This window comes from Panthera onca, chromosome A3, assembly GCF_046562875.1.
Source record: "Panthera onca isolate mPanOnc1 chromosome A3, mPanOnc1 haplotype 2, whole genome shotgun sequence".
Taxonomy (NCBI): domain Eukaryota; kingdom Metazoa; phylum Chordata; class Mammalia; order Carnivora; family Felidae; genus Panthera; species Panthera onca.
This window is the reverse complement of record NC_138341.1, coordinates 14,770,216-14,795,519: the sequence shown is the minus strand read 5'-3', so window position 1 is coordinate 14,795,519 and position 25,304 is coordinate 14,770,216.

The window sequence follows — 25,304 nt, the reverse complement described above, 5'->3', positions numbered from 1 at the left end:
AACAAACGAGCAGTGAACTTTCAAAACTAAGTGACTAACAGGTTCTTACAGACACAAGGAAAAGGGAAAACAGTGGTCATTTTTCCAAAGCACTGGAGTTTTAGTCAGACCTGGAATAAAATCTCATCCATGTCATCTAGAACAAGTCACATAGGAACTGGTCACATATAGTTAACATGAAGATAGGATGAGATGATCTTTTAATTTATGAATTTTGCTTTTGGTCTATTGTTTGAGAGGGTCTTTCTATGCCTTTCTATGCATGGATGATGAAGATAGTCTTCTACTTTGTAAGCAGCTTCAAGTTTTTGCTTTTTGTATTTGGGTTTCTTTTTTTGGTGCTATTTAACCAAGGTAATTTTTTTTTCGCCTTTTATGGATAGCTTATTATACTAATACCTTTCATAAAAGAGACTATCTTTCTCTAGTGATTTATAATATTATTTTTGCTATAACACATGTCATCATTAATGTGCAAGTTTGCTTCTGGGGTTTCTCTTCTGTTCATTTGTTAATCCCCTTTTATGTAAATGCATCACTTTTATGATATGTCTAGCTCTAAAGTACAGGTTGATTTCTGGTGGGAGAAATTGTTCCTCCTCCTCATTCTCTTGACTTGCCTCTTCTTCCTCCTCCTCTCTCCTCTAAACGTGATCGACCCTTCTTAGATTTTCGTATTCCCCTCTGCATTTTAGAATTGGTATGAAAGATTCCATCTCATAAAAATCTCGTTGGAATTTTGATATGAACCTCTTTAGTTCACAGATTAATTTGGGGGAGATTTGGTATTTTTTACGAGATGGGGTCTTCCGAAAGTGAGCATTGTATATTCATATATTTATCCTGATTGTCTTTTGGGGCCTTCAGTGAATTTTAAATTATTTCTGTGTAAATATTCTACCCATTTTCTTTGCCAGACTAATTTGCACGATCTTTATTTATTTATTTATTTATTTATTTATTTATTTATTTGTTTGTTTGTTTATTTTTGGGAGAGAGAGAGAGAGAGACAGAGAGAGAGATACAGAGATGGGAGAGTGAATCCCAAGAAGGCTCCACACTCAGTGTGGAGACCAACATGGGGCTCCATCCCATGATTATGAGATCATGACCTGATCTGAATTCAAGAGTTGAATCCCCAACCACCTGTGCCACCCAAGTGCCCCCAGGATCTTTAATGATCACATTCTGATTGGTTACTGTCAGTTTATGGTAAAAACATTGATTTATATTTGCTGATCTTGTGTTCAACACACTTGCTTGTATAAATCAGTATCTCAGCAAGAAACAGATGGAACACTCAGGTTAATTTGAGAAGAGTTTAGTGTGAGGGACTAATTACAGAGGTGTGAGCAGGGTATATAAAATCACCATGGATAATGCAGCTGCCCTGGGCTAGTAATTTTAAGGCTTAATCATCAGCCCTCTATCTGAAGGGTGGCAGGAAGGAGCAATGATTAGAGCAAGACACAGGGAAGTCCCCATAGGAGGTCTGCCTGACAAATGCTGAGCCTTTCATGGAGGGGATCTACTGTTGGGGGAATAATAGCCTGACCTTGCTTTCCTCTGGTAAATCTGCCTTTGCCTTTGCTCTCCCTCTCACCACTGGCCAGGTCCATCTGAAGCTCACAGTAGTGTCACAGGGCACAGAGAGAGTGGGGAAAGATAGAGAAGGGTGTAAAGGTACAAGTGGAACTTTACCCCCGTATTGCTGACTCCTGTTAGTTTTTATAGTTTGTCTGTCAGTCTTCTTATAGTTTCTAGATAGACATCTATGACATCATCAAATATTTTTCTCCATTAATCCTTAAACATATGTGTTTTTCTTAATTTTTTCACTGACTGGGCTCTCCAGTATAATGTGAGCTAAAGATTGTAACAGTGAGTTGGTTTGTCTTGTTCCTGATTTGAATGAGACTACTTCTAACATTTTACCAGTATGTAAGGGATGTGTTTTAGTATGGCTTTCGTTTTACATATTTTTTTTATCAAGTTAAGTTGGGTCCTTTCTGATCCTAGGTAAGTGCTTTCTGTTGTTGTTATTTAAAAAATCATAGATTGTTATATTTTAATAGATACATTTTAATACTACTATTAAACATTTTTTTACTGTGTTAATGTGGTAAATTCCATTTTTATGTTTTTTTTGTGTATGAAAGTTACCTGCAATTCTGTTATATATTCTACCTTGTTATGATACATTTTAAAAAACATATACTCCTGCTTTTGATATGTTAGTACTTTGTTTAGGAGAGTCACACGTATATTCATAAGTCAGATTGCTTATAACTTTCTTAATTATCCTGTTTTCAAACTAAGTTTGTACTAGCCAGATGAAATAAGATATGTATGTCTTCTTTTTTTTATTCTTATAAATTTTGAATAAAATAGGAATTAACTGTTTTTCAAAGGTTTGATAAAACTTTTTGACATGGTATCTTGGTCTGAAGGGTTATATGGCTTTGACTGCCTATGCCATTTGTTTAACGGTTATAAATGAATTTAGGATTTAATATATTTTGAGTCAATTAACACTTTACTATATTTTCAAATGATTGATGCAAAATTCTTCTGAATATACTTTTATATAATGTCATTTGAATTTTATATATAGCTATGGCAAATTTTACACTCCTAATATTATTTGTATCTATGTGCTTTCTTTCTTCTGCTTTTTCCCCTGAGTAACCTTGTCAGAAGTTCTTTCATTCAATCCTTCTGTGCCTCTTTGTACCTTTCTTTCTGACCTTTCAATTGCCTTTCAGTTATCAACCATCTCTATAATTTTATGTTTTACTTTATAAATTTTCCTCTTACCTCTACCTTTGACTTTTCAACATTATTTCTGAATTTACTGCTTTATTTTAAAGGTTAAAACCTATATAATTAGTTTTCAATATTTTTTTCTTTAATATGTTTTTTAAATGCTAATTTATTTTTGAAAGAGAGAGAGACAGTGAGCAGGGGAGGGGTAGAGAGAGACAGAGGATCTGAAGCAGGTTCTGTGCTGACAGCAGAGAGCCTGATGCAGGGCTCAAACTCATGAACCATGAGGATTATGATCTGAGCTGAAATCAGAGACTTAACTAACTGAGCCACCTATGTGCCTCCCATAGTTATTTTTTTCTAATATATGAATGTATAAGACTTCACAGTTTTCTCTGAGAACTTTTTCAATAGAAATAATTATATAACCATGACTACAGCAACAGCTATAATGGCTGATATTTGTAGATATATATTGCTTTTATTGTAATTCAGTTCTAATTGTTTAAATTTCTATTGTGATATTGTTCAGCAATATTGTGCTTTCAGTTTGCCATTTTCTTATCTCTTTTTCCATCTTTCCTGCTTTTATTGGATAGATTATTTTCTTTTTTTTCTATTTCTTCCTCTAGAGGGTTGAAAAATTGTACATTTTACTACTATTCTTTTGGTGGTCACTCTAAAATTTTTTACCATTCACACTTCAGTTAACATATAATCCAATGTTAATCAATATCCTTATCTTTCTTCTGAACATCTTTCTTGTTACTGGTATTTCTTAATTTAATCTACTTTGCATTTAAATTCTAAATACATTATTTTTATTGTTGGTATTTTTTAAATGCTAGTTTTTTAAAAACATTTATTCATTTTTAAGAGACAGAAAGAGACAGAGCGCAAGCAGGGGAGGGACAGAGAGAGAGAGGGAGACACACAATCCAAAGCAGGTTGCAGGCTCTGAGCTGTGAGCACAGAGCCCGATGCGGGGCTCGAACCCATGAACTGTGAGATCATGACCTGAGCCGAAGTCAGACGCCTAACCGACTGAGCCACACAGGTGGACCTGTTGTTGGTATTTTTTAAAGTTAGTGCCAATTTAAATTTATCAGAATAAATAAAAATTTATCAAAATGTTTTGTCCCTTCTCCTCCATTGATTTAATACCAGCTATTTTCAATATGTCGTTTTTCAATATATCAATATATCATGTCAAGTTTACAAGGTTGGTTTCTGGAACAGTGTGCACACTTCATCCTTCTACTTGATATTCCTTTAAAAACCACTTTTATTACACAGAAGGCAGCATGGCAAGTTAGATTAGAAGACAAGGTATATTTGTCTTTCATTTGCTCAATCAATGTCAAACATCAAAAATCCCAACTAACGAGGAAAAAGTCTGTCAGAATTATATTCCATTTAGGAAAGAAATATCATTTTGTTACCAGTGAAGTCCCTATTCCCCCTTCTTTTTCTCAAGGTGTGGCATCACACGTCTGCTGGCAGAAGCCCCAGGATTTAACAGAATGAAGAAGAACGATGTGCAGGTAGTATACACTTTGAGTAAATGTGGTGCTTCTGAACTGTTTGAAACCTTTCCCTGTTGATTCTGGCTGCTGACAGGAGGGTCCTTCACTTCTCAGAGTCAGATCTGATGTGTGAATAAACTGGTGATATACTTGAGGATTTCAGTATTCTTTACATTTAAACCTAATACATCAGCCTGTGTGTGTACACGTGTGTGTGTGTATGTGTGTGTGTGTGTGTGTGTGTGTCTTAGATATCTGTATTTCCCTCACACATTAGGCCATTCGTTAGCTATACCTTGCTTCAGATATGTTGTGCCTCTAATCTGAGGAAAGCAGAAACATTCTGAGGTTTGATTTTTACAATGGGTTTTACTGACACCCCGATATCTGAATAATTTGGAACCTGTTTTGGGCTTGTAATTCAATGCATCTCCAAATCTAAATACATAGGTTGATGGATAGGACTGTGTGTTTAATGCTTGCTATATACATAGAACCTAGCATGGAAAAAAACACTTTGCTTATTGTAGGCAAAATATCTGGCTTAAACTTTCAACTTTTCGTTCGAATCGCCATTTGTTTCTAATTGGCAAAGTTACGTAATAAATACTCTGTCTGCTCTTTAAAAACGGAACCATCGATAGTGCATTTATTATAGATTATGTGACAAACATTGGTCTCTTTTAATAACCCTGACTCATCTTTGCTCCTGCCTTCTTCCTCTCTTTGTATCTGATGGTAGAGTGCTATCCATCCTCCTTTAGACCATGAACTCCTTGGAAACCAGGATTGGTTTTATTCATATTTTTGTTTCTCCTGAAATGGCAGGCAGTAGGGAATGCCATTAATGCTGGTTAAACGAGTGGATGAGTAGACACTGTTGTCCTTGCAGCCCTGGAACTTTGGCTCAGGATGGAGGGGTGATGGAGGATGTGTTTGTGGGATGACTTCCTCCAAGTGATAGCCAGCATCCCACGTGGCCCACTGCAGATGCCTGAGGAAACCTTCCTTCTCATTTTCTCCGGCCTTGCTGGGATTAGCGGAAGAAGAGAAGGGCTGATGGCAACTTTGCATGTTGCGTGAATTTATAGACACATCGTATTACAAACTCATTCTAGTTCTGTGTCTGAACATCACATGCCTCCCTCCCAACCTGATTATACTGCATAAATCTGTGAGTGAAAAAATTTGAATGAGTCTTCACAATTTCTCAGATTCTGAATATTTATTCACCACTGTATTTTATATCAGCCACACTCTTTTCCTTGGCCACGTGTCTACATTTCTGCGCACTTACTGTCTGGACACACTCCTTCTTAATATTTAAACAAAGGCTTAGGCATATGCAGACGCAGTATTAATGGGAGAAAAGTAGGAACCATTTACAACTGGCACTTGTCCAGGAGACAGACACAGTCATGCCAGTGACAAGAGGCATGTCTTCTCTGCTTTAAACTCTGAGTGCATAGTGAAAAGAGGATTGGGGAATGGGCATTGCCCAGGCAGAGAACCAGCTAGGGTGGCAGAACCATTCTCAATCTTGCCTGTGCCATACACCTCATAAACTGATAACTCGGGGTAGAATTTCCCAGCCAGCAACTGGAAAAGAAGTGGGTTTTACAGCAAACTGAGGCGGTCTGACAGCTTCCAGTAAACAGAACGTAGGTCTTCTCTGTAACCTGGATAGGAAGCTGCCGTCTGCCGCCCCACATCTCTTCTGCTAGTGTGTCAGAAGCTGACTCACAGAAAATAATACTGATACAATTAATACATCGGTCACATTTATTGAATGCTAGCCAGGGGCCAGCCACTGTGCTAAGTGCTTCATAAATACGAGCTTCTTTCATCTTCTGAAAAAGTCCACTGTAATTATTTTGATTTCACAGATAATAAAGCTAAAACTCAGAGAGGTTAAGTAATTTTCCTGATGTGTCACAGCTAGTAAGGGGCAGGGCTGGGCCTATGATGAAAGCTTAGTTGTATCTGATGACAATGCCTGCTCTTCTGCTTCCCCACTCCCACTGTAACCCAGACCACTCCTCCCCAGAACACCCTCCACGGATAGTCAGCATAGCTAATACAGCAAAGTAATGGCTTCCTATCTTAGCTGTCTGTGACCCCACCGGGCTACGAACTCCCTGGAGGCGGAAGTCTGTTCATCTCTGTGTCCCCAGTGCCTGGCATGATGTCTGGTGAAAAGCCAGAACAACAGGAGGTGTGTGATGAACAAACCAATAAGTAAATGAAACAAACATTTGGCAAGGAGCTGCTTTGTCAAAGACCCTTTATTCCATCTTTACTGGTAATCTCTGCCTCAGCATGGAAAATCATGTCACATAATAGGATTTAAATTTATTTTTAGATGCAGATGACAGATCAGTTTTCTTGGTCAAGCAGTCAACAAATAAAAGTATTGGCAGAAGGAAATCAAAGTTTCTCTTTGGGAATAGGTGATTCAACAGAAGGCTGCAAGTTCATGGTTAGGATCTTGAAGAACAGTCAAGATCAGTCAGTCAGTCTGTTACGGTCGAGCTCAGAAAGGCTCACCTCTCTCGTGTCTCAGAGCCTACAGTGAACTGATTCAATGCAAAGTGGCAACCACCTCTCAGGGTATAAGGCAGCTGCCGGCCGGCTGGGTTAGGGCTGCTTCCAAACGTAGGCTTCGTTCTGAGACAGTATCAGACAACAGATACAGTCTCTGGGCACTCCCTCAGAAATACAGCTGTTGCTTTTCAGAGCACTTTGCGGGAAAGCTGCACCCTGTGGAATCAACAAGAGGTGTTCTGAGTTTGTAAATGCTGAGCTCAGAGCAAGGAGCAGACAGCCCCAGGCTGGCTCTGTGGAGCTCCAGAGTGAACTGCACACAAGAGGATTTGCACACACCTGAAACCCCAGCCACATTAGTTACGGGTTCTCAGCAGCTCCTCAGAGAGGGGCCACAAGGGACCGAGGTCAGTCTGCGGTGTGTGCTTCACCTGCTGTCATCCATAAAGACCCAGGGTAAACTACCAGGTCCTCACGAGAGAGTGGATCCAGTGACAGCTTTCCCCCACTATCTGAAAGTAGCACGTTTTCACAGGAAAACTTGCTTAGGCTGAAATGGTGTGAGGCAAAGAAGCAATTCTTATTCATTTACACGAAAAAAAATTTTTTTGAGAGTTTCCAGACCCCCAAAATAACCACTCTTAGGTTTTTCTGATACCTTAGGATACGTATTACCACAAAATGCACAAAATAAATCCAGATAAAGCACAGATGCTCACAGACGCACTTTGAAGTGAGGGCAGCTGGACGCTGGGATGCTGCGTGTGCTTCCTGGGACAGCAGCTTGGCGGGGCCGCTCCCGCTGCTCTGCTCCGGGTGCGTCTATACCGCCTCGCCGCAGAATAAAGGCCGAATGTGATGTTCACTTTTCACCTTTTTTTTCATAAAAGCAAAACCCGCCTCAGATTTCGTTCAAATCAGTGCAAAAACAGGCACTAATGTAGGTCTTTTTGTAAAAGCAGAGTGGCGTATCACAACCTTTTGAAACGCAGAGGATACCTGTGTTCTCCACGCAGCCTTGAATTAAAGGGTTGAAAGCTTTTTCCAGATATGCCCTGGATGGAATCCATCACTTCACTGGAGGAGCCGAACCAAGGAGGCAGACCTTTCTGCAGGATGCTGCCTGAATGCCTTACGTGTTGTCAAAGACGTGGGAATAAACAGAGCCTGTTTTTTTGTTTCTCTTCAGATTGCTAAGAGGTCAGGTGTTTTAGGAGGGTAGGGAGCTTGTACAGAAACGATGAACAGGGCTGCAGAGAGAGGCATGCAAAGGTCTAACCCTCCCCAGTCAAGCCATTCATTTCTGTGGGCGCTGTCCTGGGCTGTCCTGGGTGTGCATTTTAGTGATGGATCGCAGATTGCTAGGAAGAGTTTTCCTCAGCTTCTGCACTTAGAATAGGTGCACACGATACCAAATCATAGAAAGTATTTATTTCAGTAGTTTTTAAGGGTACGGAAACACACACACACACACGCACATATGGGGGTCGACTAGGTGATCTGGGAAGTCAGTTCTACACCTGCCCTGTGTGCTGGCTGGTGTCTAAAATTTCCCAGTGAAGCCAGGTAATTTGATCTCTTTCTATAAAGTTAATTTCCTAAAAGGCGTGTAATTTTACAGGGGGAGCCTCCTTTTCTGCTGTGGAATGCTATAGAAGTGCCAATTTCTATGACAGTATTAGTGACGGATAGGCACAGCTTGAGTGTGGGGTAGGTGAAAGGTGTTTAGATCAAATCACTAAGAAAGTGTAGGATTTTAATACAGCAGGGATGGAAATAAGGAAGCTGCTGGTTCTTCCTTCCTGCAGAGTACAGATTTGGTAGTCATTCGTCTCCGCCTTCCTCCTCCTCCAGCCCCTCTACACACACACACACACACACACACACACACACACACGTGCCTGCACACACTGCTGTGCACACTCATGCCCAAGCCTGGTGCAGATATCATTTCCCATGTCCAGCCCAGAGGTTTCCGACAGCTGGATGGGGACACCTGCGTGGCTCTGCTTTGTGTTGGCCACACTCACATGCAGGCAGGCCTGGGAACCATCTGCATAGGTAACCAGCAGCCCAGCTCCTACAGGCACAGAGTAAACCTGGACACAAAGCAGGCATCCTGCCGTACCTGAGAGGGCCTGCTTCATGTCTCTGGTTCTTTCACACAAAGAAACTTATTTACACATTCCCTCTCTTTCTTAATATTCCCGTCTCTGTTTTCATAGCTGAGTCGTTCTGGAAGCTGGAGGGATGAGCTGAGAATGACTCAAAATTCAATGGCTCTGTCATTGATTCCCTCCCCCCCTCCCTCCCCCTCTTCTTTTTCTTTCTTTCTTTCTTTCTTTCTTTCTTTCTTTCTTTTCTCTTCTTTCTTTCTTTTTTGTTTCTTTCTTCCTTCCTCTTTCTTTTTTTTCTTTTTTCCTTCCTTTCTTCCTCTTTTCTTTTCTTTCCTTCCTTCCTTCCTTCCTCTTTCTTTTCTTTTCTCTTTTCTTTTCTTTTCCCCTTCCTTCCTCCCTTCCTTCCTCTTTCAGAAATTGCGGTGTGCCAGTCTGTTTTGAGACAAACCCGCACAGAACTCCAGAGCTGAACTTGAGGACCTCAGAGTCCAGTGGGAGAGACAAATGTTGCCTCATAATTGCAGTCCGGTGTGGCAAGAACTCTTAGATGAATGCATGGGAAGGGCTTTTCAGGCACAAAAGAGAAAGCTACAAACTTCCTCTGTCAGAGTTTGGTAATAGTTTACAGAAGATATCGTTTCTGAGTTGGGCATTGAAGAATGCTTAGGAGTGTGCTGACTGGACAAGTGGAAAAAGGTATAAAGTCACAAGTGAGAAATCCCAATGTTCTTAGAAATGGGAATAAAAAGCAAGAGTAAATGATTCCACAGTAGAACTAAAAACCAGTAATGGAAAGATATCAGGAGAAGATCCACAAATGTTTGGAAATTAAATAACAAATGTATAAAAAACTTGTAAATCAAAAAAGCAAGTAAAAGCAGGAAAGGAAGAATTTTGAGCAGAATCAAAAAACATATATACAACACATTAAAATTTGCAGGGGGCTCTGTGAGTGGTATTGGGGGAGAACTTAGAATGTTAAGTATCTATATCAAAGAGAAGAGTGGTCTTCAGTGAATAAGCTTAGTTTCTACCCTAAAAAACTAAAACAAGAGAAGAAATTGAACACAAGTGAGTAAAACAAAGGAAATAGTAAAGATCAGAACAGAAGCCTCATATTATTAATATCAGAAAAGCAATGGGGAAAATCAGTGAGAGCAAAACCTGCCTCCTTAAGAGGAATGAGAAAAGCAATAACTTCCACTCTGACTGGTGAGGGAGAAAAAAGGAGAAGACGCAAATTATAAATATAAGGAACGAGAAAGGTGGCATTCACTACAGATTCTGCAGATATTAAAAGATAACTAGGGAAGAATACGAACAGGTTTATGACGATAAAGACACAAACCACCAAACCTCACTCAAGAAAGATTAGCTAAATGGCTGTGTGTCTATTTTAAAAATTGAATTTATACTTAGAAACCCTCCCTCAAAGAAATCTCCAGGACAAGTTTGTTTCACTAGTGAATTCCATCAAACACTTAAAGAAATATTACAAATTCTGCACATACTGTTCCAGAAAATTGAAAAGGGAGAATACTACCAAGCTCATTCTCAGAGGCCAGCATTACCTTACTATCACAGCTAGACAGAGATATGTCAAGAAAATCACCAACAGTCACTTTCATGGACATATTGTAAAAATTCTACACAAAAATTTAGTGGATTGAATACTGTTATGCCCAGAATTCGTGATCCCCAAAGACCACTAGGGAGCCGAGTCCGATGCAAAAGCAAAAGAACCTTTATTCGAGCTAGCTCGAGCTCAATCCCCTACCTGCACCGACGCACCGACGCAGCGGTGAGATACCAGGGAGAGAGAGCGAGTTTAAAAGCACAAAGGTTTTATAGGGGTCTAGGGGCAGTTGGTGAGGTAATGGCTGTGGCCTCAGCCGATTGGCTGGGGAAGCTTCTAGCCAGTGTAAGGCATTAAATGTAGAATATTCGCTATCCTCTACAAAAAAGCTAGTGGAACTAACTGAACTTACTAAGTTTGCAGGAGAAAACATTGGCATCCAAAGACCAATATATATTGGATATATATATATCCAAAGACCAATATATATTTCTATATATAAGCAGCAAACAACCCGAAATTTAAAGAAAAAAAAATGCCATTCATGAGAGCATATAGATACGAAATGCACGGAGATACATCTGACAAAAGATGTGCAGGACCTACACCCTGAAAACTACAAAACGTTGCTGAAACTGAAGATCTGAATGGATGATGAGGAATGTCTGTTGATGTGTCAGGAGATTCAGTATTGTTAAGATGTCAACTATCCCTAAATTCATCTACTGATTTAATGCAATCTCAGTAGAAACATCAGAAGGGGCACGTGGGTGGCCCAGTCTGTTGACCGTCCAACTCTTGATTTCGTGTCAGGTCATGACCCCAGGGTCGTGGAATTGAGCCCAGTGTCTGGCTCTGTGCTGAGCATGGAGACTGCTTAAAATTCTTTCTCTCTGCCTCTGCCCCTCTCCCCACCACCTGCTTGTGCTCTCTCTCCCTCTAAATAAAAAACAAACAAAAAACAATAAAAAGAAACATCAGAAGCTGTTTTTGTAGAAACTCACAAGCTGATCCTGAAAATTTTTGTGGTAATGCAAAGGACTTCAAGTAGCCAAAATAAGTTTTTAAAAAAGAAGAGTAAGTTTGACAGAGAGAGAATTTGTGTAGAAAAATTATGATGGTATTTGTTAATACCAGACCATGGAGAGTCTTGAATTATATTTTAATCATTTAAAAATAATGAATCCACACAAAAACTTGCGCAGAAATGTTTATAGCAACTTTGTTCATAATGACTAAAACTTGGAAACAATCAATGTCCTTCAGTTCATGAGAGGATAAATAATCCAAAGTATATTCAGACAACTAAATACTGTTTAATGATAAAAACAAATTAGCTATCAAGTCATTAAAACACAGGGAAGAAGGTTAAATGTTTATTATTAAGTGGAAGAAGCCACTCTGAAAAGACTATACCCTGTATGATCCTAACTCTATGACGTTCTGGAAAAGAAACTCTACAGGTAGTGAAAAGATCAGTGTTTGCCAAGGGTTTTGGGTGGGGCAGACAGGAATGAATTTAATCGGTGGAGCACAGGCTATTTTTAGGGCAGTGCAACTACTCTCTGGGATACTTTAAGGTGGACACTGACATTATGTGTTTACCAAAACCAGTGGAAATGTACAACACAAGGAGTGAGCCCGAATGTAAACTTTAGTTAATAACAATGTATCAATATTGGTTCATAATTGTAACAAAGGTACCACACCAATGCAAGATGTTAATGGAGGAAACTGGGTCTCCAAAAAGAGGGTATATGGGTATATGGGAGCTCTTTGTACTTTCTTTTTTTTTAATTTAATTTTAATTTTTAAGTTTATTTATTTTGAAAGAGGCAGAGAAAGTGCAAGCAGGGGAGGGGCGGAGAGAGAGGGGGACAGAGAATCCCAACCAGGCTCCGTGCTGCCAGCCAGAGCCCAGTGTGGGCTCGAACCCAAGAAACCGTGAGATCTGAGCCAAAACCAAGAATCAGACACTTAACTGACTGAGCCACCTGATTTTGTACTTTCTTCTCAATTTTTCTGTCAACGTGGAACTTCTTTAAAATATATACATATATTTTAAAGTTTTATTTTTAAATAAAAAAAATATATATATATTTTTTAACTTAAGGAATCTTCAGCACCGTAGTTATTCTACTCAGAGCTGTAGGAAATTCAGGTTTTGCGGGAAGGGCTGGAAGGGAAAACCAAAAGGAGGCACATGAGTTAGGAGGTCACTGCAGGAGTCCTGGGGGGCGGGGTGGGGGGGGGGGGAAGGCAGTCAGGGCCTGGGTCAGGTGGTGGCAGCCGGAGTGGGAAGCAGAATAACGTGAAAAGGCTCTGGAGAAAGACTCCCAGGAGCCTGCTGACGGCTTAGCTGTGGCACTGAAGAGAGAAGTCAGCGCACGCTGTGTGGGAAAGAACAGTGGATTAGGTTTGAGAGACTTCTGATCCAGTCTTGGCTCTGACTCCGACATGTAGTATGAGCCCTGGCAAGTGACTTGGTGTTGCTGGATCCTGATAACTGCAGGAATGCCCAGGAGGCATTACTGTGATGTCGAGACTCACGATGAAACTGCCTAGAAGTGTGCTGTCCAAAACATTAGCCATTAAACTCATGCGGCTATTATATACTAGAAGTGCGGCTGGTTGGAATTGAGATGTGCTGCGTGTGTGAAACTAAGTGCAAAAAAGACTCAGAGAAAGCAAAATACCTCATTAATAATTTTTACACTGATTACATTATTTGAATTTCACCTGTTTTCATTTTAGATTTTTCCTGTGGCTACTAGAAAATTTAAATCAATTTTATTTTATTTTATTTTATTTTATTTTATTTTATTTTATTTTATTTTATTTTCTTATTTTATAAAGAGAGAGTGTGAGCAGGAGAGAGAAGCAGAGGGAGAGAAAGAGATAATCTTAAGCAGGCTTTACGATCAACCCAGAGCCTGATATGAGGCTCAGTCCCAGGAACCTGGGATCAAGACTTGAGCCGAAATCAAGAGTTGGATGCTCAACTGACTGAGCCACCCAGGTGCCCCATAAAACTTAGAACTACATGTTTGGATCACCTGATTTATCTGTTGGGTGGCACTGGTCTTGAGCTTCACCAGATGCTTTCTGTCCAGAGCCATCTAAACTTGGCCTGGAGGATGTCCCGGTTCTCAAAGCCGTGCCCCACTCTAGGATGTGAGTAGCGGAGCGAGGCAGAGGAGTCAGGCAAGATTCCTGGGGTGACCTTGACACAACCTGGGTTTCTCTAGGAGTCACTTTACCTCCTACTTGAGAGGGTAACGTGGGAGGATCCATCCAAACAATATCCAACCTAGAGTTCACCTCCTTATATCATCTCCTTGGGAATTAGGAATTCGACATATGAATTTGGGGGAGGAGGGCACACTCACACCACAGCAGACAGGATGTATGGCAACCTGACACGATGTCTGAATGAATTACTAAATGACTGTAGAAATGACCATATTCTAAAATGTATTTGTCCCTTTGACTATATGAGGATAGAGCGGATGAGTGAATTTATAAAGCCAGTCCCAGAGGACACCTATCTACTGTCTACAGCAAGTGAGCAGCGGCCTAGGGCCAGACCCAGGCCTCTGGGTTCCTCCCATGGCCTCCCTGCAGGTGGGACCATGCATGCTTAGCTCCATCAGCCTGCCTGTCCTGCACTAGTTTCATTTGGCATGACTGCTCCCCCCTAGTCGTTGTCATTTACTACCATAACATATCAGTTGACACCATTAAACCAACCAAATACCCTATAAACTTGGTATTCAAAGTGTGTGTGTGAGGACCGGTGGCCTCGTGTCACCTGAGAAGCTCAAGCTTCACCCCGAATTCACAAATCAGGATTTGAATTTTACAAGATTCCCCGGTAATTTATATACAACTTGGAAGCACTGCCCTCTAACACCCTTCACTGGGCTGCTTCTTCGTCACGGCCTTTCTGGTCTCCAAAATTCAGCTTCTTCTGTCTCAAATTACATTCCTACATCTGGTCTTCAAACTGCTTTTTTGCTTTTTTTGCTTTTTTTTTTTCCCATCTGAGAGATGGCTTTTCCTGGCCCGCTGCTAACAAATGCTGCTTTACTACCTGGAGATGAGCCTTGCAAGGCCGTGTGCATTCACAGGGAGAAGAACAGGAAATAGTGTAAACTTCTTTGTCCACTTAATTTCACACAGGGCACATGTGGCTTCTTTTTATTTTCCTAGAGATACCAGTTCCTAATTTCCTAAAGTTGTAAGTTGCTAAACAGTAGTTGCCAATCTTCTTAAAGTTGGACATGGTAGATCAAGATGATAGTTTTGATTTTTGATGTTACGAAAGTACCTTCCCAAATGCTATAAATGCTAATATTTATGACAGTAGGCCATTTACAAAATACCTTTATGGATCCCTTGGATGAGCTATTTACTCAGCAACCTCTTGTAACCCAGAAGACAGGATAGGAAATCTCTGTCCACTGCCACCCCCAGACCCCTGCACAGCCAAGTGCAACCTACTACAGGGTGAGGTGCCCTGATCTACACACTGGGAAAAATGGGAAAGTGGTAAAAACAAACAAACCTAGCAGATAATTAAGGTGGTCTTGGCTGGGGATTTCAGCTTGTAATGTGACATTGTTACAATAAACAGATGGGGATGAAGAGGGGCTTGATTGACCTTTTATAGTTTCCAAATGTTCATGAACCGTTCTCTAGTTGTAAAGAACTTGTGCCTTTTCAAACTCTCCAGTTTGAAGTTTAAAGTTTCTTTAGAATTATCTACCTTATGGTGAAAGAATTCGGGTTTCAGACTAAGAGATTCAAATGCTGGCTTCAGCATGTACTAGTCCTGTGAATTTGGATAACTCCGTTTCCTCATATGTAAAATGTGGGACTTCATAACTAATATGTAGAATAGTCTATTTGGAGAACGTGAATGCAAACTGTCCAGCACACAGTCGGGAATCAATAACTGGTAGTTTTCCTTACCTAGCTTCCAGGAGAAGGCTTAGCAGAGTAAACATGCAAAGAGTATTTGTTGAATTCACTCTCTCCCTGAACTCATCTTCATATGCTGAGGGACAGATACAGTAATATCTGGGGTAAAGGTCTTCTCTTGATAACTTGATTTAGGAGTTAATTTCTATAATAAGCAGCCCCCAGGTTAAAATCTCAGGAATACTGGGGCGCCTGGGTGGCTCAGTCGGTTAAGCGGCCGACTTCGGCTCGGGTCATGATCTCGCGGTCCGTGAGTTCAAGCCCCGCGTCGGGCTCTGTGCCGACAGCTCAGAGCCTGGAGCCTGTTTCGGATTCTGTGTCTCCCTCTCTCTGACCCTCCCCGTTCATGCTCTGTCTCTCTCTGTCTCAAAAATAAATAAGCGTTAAAAAAAAATTTAAAAAAAAAATCTCAGGAATACAATGAGTCAAATAGGCATCCATGTACATTCTTGAAACAGCCACAATGTTTCTCTGAGATGATTTCTGGTTCCAACCTAAAACTCCAGAAGAGAAGCATATTTGTTTCCTTCCCATGGAGGCAGTAGCTGTTAGCCCAGGTCACATATTTTTACTTTATCAGGGTTTGGGGGAAAGGGTCTCTGACCTCGGCCTGGGGCGAGTCAGACATTTATCTGCGCGGGACATTTGCACGTTAGGTGCTCGTATTCCAGCTGAGTTGTTGCATGACTGAAGAGCTAGTGTGCTGTGGCACTTAGAAGGTGGATATAACGTACGTGAGAGGGTTTCGGATAAAGTGTTGTAGGCAGGTTAGCGTAGGGATGAGGGGACAGAGCTCAAAACAGGATGTCATACCTTAACCAACAGGAAGGCTGTGGTCAGCCTATAACATGTCAGGGACCTAACTAAAGACGTAGTAAGCCAGGCTCCTTTTTTGAGATCCAAGCATGCATGCGCTTATGGCCTTGAATGATCTAGAATTACCCCTCCACCTGGAGTGCTAGAAGGAGCTTAGTCTATTCTGTGTATATTCAGGGTATACTCATGGAAAATGCTAGGATGCATACTCCAGACAACTAGAAGGAAGCATGCATGAGGTCCCCAGAGCCCCTTCTTATTAAAGAAGAAAATCCCTACCCCTTCCATGAATCTTCTACCCTTTCCCGTAACCTTCCTGTAAGCAGACAAGACCCACACCTCTTGGGGGGCTCTCTCTTAGAGTCTGCCTGCACTCCGGTCTTGAGTGTAAACTTTTGCTTTCAGTAAACTTATTGTTGCTTTCACAGGCCTGGTTTGTCTGTGAATTCTTTCTCAGGCAAAGCCAAGAACCTGGGTCGCTGGTCCTTAGTCAAGGTCTCATTCTCATCCCTCCGGAGACCTCCTCGAAACTTACATGGTAACGAAAGGACCAGAAAAGCAATATAGCCTACCTGCCCTTGATCATGAGTGATGACTTTGAGTACACACTTAATATTTATTTTATGTGCTCACATATTCTGTTAATGAAATATTCTGTAACCTCATTCAAATAGTGCTCACAGTTAAGGTTTAGGACACTGATATATTTTAGGTTCCCTCTGTGGTAAAGACATTTTTTAAAAACTTTATTCATTTATTTTGAGAGGGAGGGAGGGTGGGGGAGAGAGAGAGAACATGCATGAGTAGGAAAGGGGCAGAGAGAGGAGAAAGAGAGAGAGAGAATACCAAGTGGGATCTGCACTGAGAGTGCAAGCCCCACGTGAGGCTTGAACCCACAAACCACGAGATCATGACCTGAGCCTGAAATCAAGAGTGATGCTTAATAGACTGTCACCCAGGTGCCTGGTAAAGGCAGTCTGTGAAGGTAACCTTCATGGTTGAATGTAAGTGGGCTTTGAGCACGAAAGAGAGACATGCTAAAAATCCTTGACCTAGTTCTTACAAGTGGCACTAAAAATGAGGCTCACAATTGAAAAATATATATTTCTAAACTGGTGATAATCTCTACTTACCTTACTCTACAATGATAAAATGGAAACATTATTCAAACCCCTGATTTTTTCTCAAGGAACTACTTGTCAGATTGTTAATTTTTTTTCTTTATTCAGTGCTTTATAATGGACACTTATTTTTTTCTCCTTGGGTAGTTCTACTCTGCTCCTTGAAAAGATGAGTGATATTAGAAAATTATAAAATATGTTTTTCACAGCTGTTTTTGTATGATCAAAGAGCAGTTTCTTCAAGGGTGCCTGGGTGGCTTAGTCAGTTAAGCGTTCGACTTCGGCTCAGGTCAAGGTCTCATGGTTCATGAGTTCAAGCCCCATATCGGGCTCTGTGCTCAGAGCCTGGAGGCTGCTTTGGACTCTGTGTCTCCCTCTCTTTCTGCCCCTTCCCCACTCGTGATCTGTGACTGTCTCTCTCAAAAATAAAATAAACATTAAAAAAAAAAGATTCTCTTGAGTATCAACTACCACTGTTCAGATTTGGTGATGGGTGTGACAGTGAACTCTCAGGAGCACATCTACTCCTGCCAGGTGAGAGATAGAGACGCCTGAGGGGGCTCAGGTGAGAAAGGACAATAACCTATGACTAAGCACTGATTAGTTCTACTATTTGAAAAATTAGTATCTCGGGGTTTGGTTTGTTCGTTTTCTAATCTGAGAGAAATCTGCTTTCTAGCTCTGACTTCTAAGTAAGAGGTAACTTTGTAAATTCGATTCCAATAAGCTTAGGTCTGAATCATCACAGTGAAAGCATTGGGTCATGCAGCTTCATGAAACTTGCATCCTTGTTCGTATTTCTAAGACAGGGGTCTTTTTAAAAGACAGGGGTCTTATTTATAGAAGGAGCTTAGTCTATTCTGTGTATATTCAGGGTATACTCATGGAAAATGCTAGGATGCATACTCCAGGCAACTAGAAGGAAGCATGCATGAGGTCCCCAGAGCCCCTTCTTATTAAAGAAGAAAATCGCTACCCCTTCCATGAATCTTCCACCCTTTCCCGTAACCTTCCTATAAGCAGACAAGACCCAAACCTCTTGGTTTGGGACAAGACCCAAACCTTTAAAACCTGCCTATAACACTTTATCTGAAACCCTCTCACGTATGCTATATCCACCTTCTAAGTGCCACAGCACACTAGCTCTTCGGTCATGTAACAACTCAGCTGGAATACGAGCACCTAACGTGCAAATGTCCCGTGCAGATAAATGTCTGACTCGCCCCAGGCCGACGTCAGAGACCCTTTCCCCCAAACCCTAATAAAGTAAAAGATAAAGTAAAAGACCCCTCTTGGTGTCCTTAAAAGATAGGACAGATTTAAAAGACAGAGGTCTTTTTTCAATGTTAATTACACCATCATCATTCTGTAGGTGAGGCCTGGGGTGACAGAGTTCCACAAAAATTTTCCATATGTGTATATCATAAATGTTCAGCAGCTAATTGAGACACGTATCCATGCAGATAGGGACACTGATGACATTGCTCTCTGCTTGCTCCAGGCAATCATAGATAGTAGTCATACAATTAATAATCTTCAGGATGTCATCAGCTGGTCATTTTGCATATGCTGTGCTAGTCCAATGTGTCACATGCAGCTCACAAGCTCAGGTGAGCTCTGTGAGCCCCGAGCTGTACCTCCAGGTCCCTCACAATGTCCATCTCACCTGGGTGCTCCTCCTACCTCCCCGCCCCCTGTTCCTTTACTTCTATATCCCTTAAAAAGCGTATCCAGTAAAACCTTGGTTTGCGAGCATAATTCATTCTGGAAACATGCTTGTAATCCAAAGCACTTGTATATCAAAGCGAATCTCAAGAACCATTGGCTCAGTTGTGATCATGTGACATTCGGCATCACGTACTACTCGTATTGCAAGACATTGCTCATTTATCAGGTTAAAATTTATTAGAAATGTTTGCTCGTCTTGTGGAACATTCACAGATGTTACTCACAATGCAAGGTGTGTTTTTTGTTGTTGCACAGTTATAAAATATGTATCATGTGTTATGTAATCTTCTGAGACTTACTTTTCACTCAATTATATATTGCTATGATTTATTCATATCATTGCATATAGATATAGTTCATTCTTGTTAACAGCTATAAAATATTCCCTTGTGTAAATATACCATAGTTTATTTATCCATTGGACTGTTAAAGAGCCCTGTAACGTTTCCCATTTTCAGTCTTATAAATAGTGCTGTTAATGAACATTCTTATACATGTGTCCAGCACATATTTAAAAGTAACTCATACGCACACGCACACACACACACACACACACACACACACACACACGCTCACATACCCAGGAATAGAACTGCTTCATAGTAAGGGGTTTTAATGTTAGGTCTTACAAGATAATGACAACTTGTCTTCCAAATTGGCTGTAGCCATCAGCAATATGAAATGGATTCTGTTGATCACATTCTCTCAAATACTTGACATTGATTTTTGTCATTGGCTCCAAAATGTTATTGTGATCTTGATGCATTTTCCTCATCCCTAATCAAATCAAATGTCTTTTCACATATTTATTGGTCACATATAACTCCTATTCTATGATATACGTATTCATGTCTTTTGTCTTGTTTATTGGGGGATTTTTTGGATAGAAGTTCTATATTTAGTGCTTCTGCTAACATCAGTTACTTGTGTTACAATATATTCTCCCAGTTTATATTTCAGTGTTTTACTTTTTTAAATGTTTGTTTGTTTGTTTGTTTGTTTATTTTGAGAGAGAGTGTGTGTGCACAAGTTGGGGAGGGGCTAAGAGAAAGAGAGAGAGCATTCCAAGCAGGCTCCACACTGTCAGTGCAGAGCCCAATGTGGGGCTCAGTCCCACAAACCATGAGATCATGACCTGAGCCAAAATTAAGAGTTGGTTGTTTAACCAACTGAGACACCCCAGCACTGCTAACATTTTCCTCTTTTAAAAAGTGTTTTGTCATAAACAGACATTTTAATTTTAATATAAATAAATTTATCAATTTTTTGTTATTAGCTCCTTTAACATTTTAAGAATTCCTTCCTACTCAAAGTTAGACGGATAGTTTTGATGTTATGCCAAGTATATTAACTAATGTGTTAATTCATTAATTACCATGTTATACATGTGAGCCATTGAAAATGTGTAAGACCCTGTCCTCAAGAAGCTCTCATCCCAGTGGAGAAATAGATCCATGAACAGATAATTATGTAGAAAGTGGTAAGCGCTGTTGTATCATGTAGTCCACTTGGGTAGAATCTACCCCCTTAAGGGAAGATTCTGTAGGTAACTTAATGTAGTTTTGTTCACATCTGCCCCCCAAACTTGACTGAAGCAGGTGGGAGCATCTAGTCTACTCATTTATGTGTAAAAATGCTTCAATGCCATAGAAGAATTTGTTAAGAATGAGTCTTGTACAGCTGATTATAAGACACATTTTATGTGTCTGTTTTTGTGTGAGTTTGAAAATAACTTCACCCTTCTACCCCAGCTAAGATTATAGTGTGAGCATTTGAATTATAAAACTACAACTGGTGATGACCCAAATTGGACCATCTTTGGTATGTGCTGTTTGTTCTCATTCCAGTGAACTGTGTGTTTGATTCGATGTCTACTTCTTGCCTCGTCTTGGGACACTTATGACCAGTCACACCGAATCCTCAGCTTTTGCCAATGCACTTCATCAAAGTGTGATTTCTGAGTATGTAGCCATTGATATCCATGGGTGGGTTTCATTTCATCAAGTATGCTCTGTAAAATGCAAGCTGCCTTCTTTCTTAGTAAAATGACTGTGATGCTGTATCTTTTCTCCTCCCTAATTTCAGAATTCTCCAAATTGTTTGAGTGCTCTCTGGTGCTTTCTACAGATTGATCTCATATGTTATGTCTGAGGGGAGGAGAATGCTTAACATCACCTCTAGTAGGATGGTACATTTCTTGCTTTATTTTTTTAATTTTTTAATTTTTTATACATTTTTTATATTTTTATATTTTTATTATTTTTTTAATATGAAACTTATTGTCAAATTGGTTTCCATACAGCACCCAGCGCTCATCCCAACTGGTGCCCTCCTCAGTGCCCATCACCCACCCTCCCCTCCCTCACACTCCCCATCAACCCTCAGTTTATTCTCAGTTTTTAAGAGTCTCTTATGGTTTGCCTCCTTCCCTCTCTGTAACTTTTTTTTCCCTTTCCCCTCCCCCATGGTCTTCTGTTAAGTTTCTCAGGATCCACATAAGAGTGAAAACATATGGTATCTGTCTTTCTCTGTATGACTTATTTCACTTAGCATAACACTCTCCAGTTCTTTCCGCTTTGCTACAAAAGGCCAGATTTCACTCTTTCTCATTGCCAAGTAGTATTCCATTGTATATATAAACCACAACTTCTTTATCCATTCGTCAGGTGATGGACATTTAGGCTCTTTCCATAATTTGGCTCTTGTTGAAAGTGCTGCTGTAAACATTGGGGTACAAGTGCCCCTATGCATCAGCATTCCTGTATCCCTTGGGTAAATTCCTAGCAGTACTATTGCTGAGTGCTAGGGTAGATCTATTTTTAATTTTTTGAGGAACCTCCACACTGTTTTCCAGAGCGGCCCCACCAGTTTGCATTCCCACCAACAGTGCAAGACGGTTCCGTTTCTCCACATCCTCTCTAGCATCTATAGTCTCCTGATTTGTTCATTTTAGCCACTCTGACTGGCATGAGGTGGTATCTCAGTGTGGTTTTGATTTGTATTTCCCTGATGAGGAGCGATGTTGAGCATCTCTTCATGTGCCTGTTGACCATCTGGATGTCTTCTTTAGAGGAGTGTCTATTTATGTCTTCTCCCCATTTCTTCACTGGATTATTTGTTTTTTGGGTGTGGAGTTTGGTGAGTTTTTATAGATTTTGGATACTAGCCCTTTGTCCGATATGTCATTTGCAAATATCTTTTCCCATTCCGTCGGTTACCTTTTAGTTTTGTTGATTGTTTCCTTTGCAGTGCAGAAGCCTTTTTATCTTCATGAGGTCACAATGGTTCACTTTTGCTTTTAATTCCCTTGGCTTTGGAGATGTGTCAAGTAAGAAATTGCTGCGGCTGAGGTCAGGTTTTTTCCTGCTTTCTCCTCCAGGGTTTTGATGGTTTCCTGTCTCACATTCAGGTCCTTTATCCATTTTGAGTTTATTTTTGTGAATGGGGTAAGAAAGTGGTCCAGTTTCATTCTTCTGCATGTTGCTGTCCAGTTCTCCCAGCACCATTTGTTAAAGAGACTGTCTTTTTTCCATTGGATATTCTTTCCTGCTTTGTCAAAGATTAGTTGGCCATACTTTTGTACGTTCAATTCTGGACTCTCTATTCTATTCCATGATCTATGTGTCTGTTCATTTTTGCTTTTAATTCCCTTGCCTTTGGAGAAGTGTCAAGTAAGAAATTGCTGCGGCTGAGGTCAGATCCCATTCACAATTGCACCAAGAATCATAAAATACCTAGGAATGAACCTGACCAAAGATGTAAAAGATCCGTATGCTGAAAACTATAGAAAGATTATGAAGGAAATTGAAGAAGATACAAATGGAAAAACATTCCATGCTCATGGATTGGAAGAATAAATATTGTTAAAATGTCAATTCTACCCAAAGCAATCTACACATTCAATCCAATCCCAATCAAAATTGCACCAGCATTCTTCTTGAAGCTAGAACAAGCAATCCTAAAATTTGTATGGAACCACAAAAGACCCCGAATAGCCAAAGTAATGTTAAAGAAGAAAACCAAAGCGGGAGGCATCACAATCCCAGCCTTTAGCCTCTACTACAAAGCTGTAATCATCAAGACAGCATGGTATTGGCACAAAAACAGACACATAGACCAATGGAATAGAATAGAGACTCCAAAATTGGACGTACAAAAGTGTGGCCAACTAATCTTTGACAAAGCAGGAAAGAATATCCAATGGAAAAAAGACAGTCTCTTTAACAAATGGTGCTGGGAGAACTGGACAGCAACATGCAGAAGAATGAAACTAGACCACTTTCTAACACCAATCATAAAGAGAAACTCAAAATGGATGAAGGACCTGAATGTGAGACAGGAAACTATCAAAACCCTAGAGGAGAAAGCAGGAAAAAACCCATTTCTTGCTTTAAATTGGATCTGAAAATTGATGCCCATGCACAGGAAAAAATACACATGATGGTACAACTTTGAAATATCATTAAACTTCCTCTAGCTAGCAAAATCTCTAGCATTATATGCCACCATATCATGTCTGAATATCCTTTGTATGATACTGGGAGAGGGGTAAGAACAGGTTAGATGGAACAAGGGGAAGTCTTGCCTAACCCACATAAGGTAGTCAGAGAAAGTGTTTGGGAAGGTATGAATTTTAAAGGATCAGTAAGAAGTATCTTGATGAAGAAGAGGAAGATAATACAACCCAGGGCAACTATGGTAGAAAAGACTCTGGAATTTTAAAAATGGCTCATTTCTCTTTGTGGCTCAGAAAATATTGATATCCTCACTCAAATAAAATCCTTGGTATAGCATATTAGCTCCTTTGTATGTATGGGGATCCTGCCACCATCACCATCACCACTGGAAACCACGGTGGGGGTAAGCATATGTAAGTATGATTTCATATACAGTCATTCAATGTGACATTTATATCAAAATAGATCATTTAACACAAGGGACAAAGGGCAAAACTTAGCCACAAATTGTGTGCCAAGAGGGTGGTTTTCCAAAAAAATTCCCAAAGGTCTCTTTCCTTACCAAGGGCAAAGTGTTCAAATGCAGGATCTTGCCACATGTTTCCATTCGAGCAGATGGCAAAAAGGTTTGTCTGCAATGTGGAACTTGTTAAGGGGGGAAGTCCTTCCTGATAGAGATCAAGAAGTCTGCTTAAATTTGCTTAGTGGTGGAATGGTTTGTAATCCATTCATGCTTGTGAGTATAATGCCTTTATAATTACTTGTAAGTAGATTGAGAGCCTCCAGAATCAACTCCAGGGAAAAGGCTGTTTATCTGATGCTTAGATGTCAGCTGAACACTCCAGACAATATAGCCATTCCTTATCCATGCCATTGAATTACATTTTACACATACATCATCTTAATTTTGCTGCTTTGATTGAAAATATTATTTTGCCTGTCTATGGGAGAGGGGTCAAGGACCATAAAAGGTTACCTTTGAGAAATAGCTCGATGGTCTTTATGGACAATAACATCAAGGCCAACCACCACTAAAATATGAACACCATCACCACCATCCCAGGTACTATGTTGTATAGATGAGGATGCACTAGGTTTTGCTATGGTAACAAACAATCCCAAATCTCGGTGGTTTAAGACAAGAAAATTTTCTCTCTCATACAAAGTTCACCGTGCAGAATTTTCCAAGGCAGCTGTCCTCCATGTGTTGGCTCAACATTCTAGGGTACTTGAATCTTACGGCACTTCCATATCAACACACACTTCCATTCTCTCTTGGGCAGGATGAGAACTGGATGGTCCCATACTGACAATTAAGTGCACATAACTCTTTCTGTCCATAACCCATTGGTAAGAACTAGTCATAAGACCCCATCCAGAGGCAGGCTGGGTTGGGAACTTTAATTCTCCACTGTGTCAAGAAGAGGAAGAAATTAAAGAAGAACATTCACAGTCTACTTTAATGTGAATTTTTTCAAATTTGCAAAGCATCCTTATGGAGCAAGAATTAACGTTCTCCTTTTAAATATAAGAGGTAATACAGGATAAGTGCCTGGGAGCATGGATTTGCAGTCAGCCTTGGATCCCCCAACACATAATCCATGGGGTCTCAAGCAAAATATAATCTGTTTCATTTTCCTTTTTACTTTTTTGATAAATTGGGATGAGAT